This window comes from Eimeria mitis, genomic scaffold, assembly GCF_000499745.2.
Source record: "Eimeria mitis Houghton genomic scaffold, Emh_scaff2046, whole genome shotgun sequence".
NCBI lineage: Eukaryota > Apicomplexa > Conoidasida > Eucoccidiorida > Eimeriidae > Eimeria > Eimeria mitis.
Window position 1 is genome coordinate 9570 of NW_013570368.1, and position 700 is coordinate 10269.

A 700-nucleotide genomic window follows, 5' to 3' on the forward strand; every position below is an offset into this window, starting at 1 on the left:
GGGTGTTTGTGTGTATTTCTTTTTGTTTTGTGTATTTATATAAATATATTTATTAATTTTTATATAATAAACAAAAATATAGATTGCTGCTAGCTGCAGCAGCAGAAAAAAAAAATATAAATAGCTGCGTATACACCCCAATTAGTCTCTTTCTGTGTTGTCTCGTGGTGGTCGCAGCTATCTGTTTTTTTATTTGCTTTCTTCTCTGTCTGTATGAATATATTTTATTTATTTTTTATTTTATTTTATTTATTTTTTTCTTTTTCTTTATTCTTTTCTCTCTTTCTCTCTCTCTCAGTCTCCCTCTCCCTGTACACCTAACCCCCCTCGGTCTCGGTGCTGTCTGGCTCAGCAGCAGCAGCAGCAGCAACAGCAGCAACAGCAGCAACAGCAGCAGCAGCAACAGCAGCAACAGCAGCAACAACAAAAACAGCAGCAACAACAATAGTAGCAGCAATATCAGCAGCAAAAGCAGCAACAGCAGCAACAACAGCAGCAGCAGCAGCAGCAGCAACAAAGCAGCAGCAACACCACCATCACCATCACCATCACCATCACCAGCAACAGCAACAAAACCAAAAACCAAAAACAAAAAAAAACAAAAAGCAGCAGCAACAAAAGCATCAACATAAAAAAAAAACCAAGAGAATGTTTATACATCTACATTCTTTATATATATATAATAAACTGCGTAATCTCC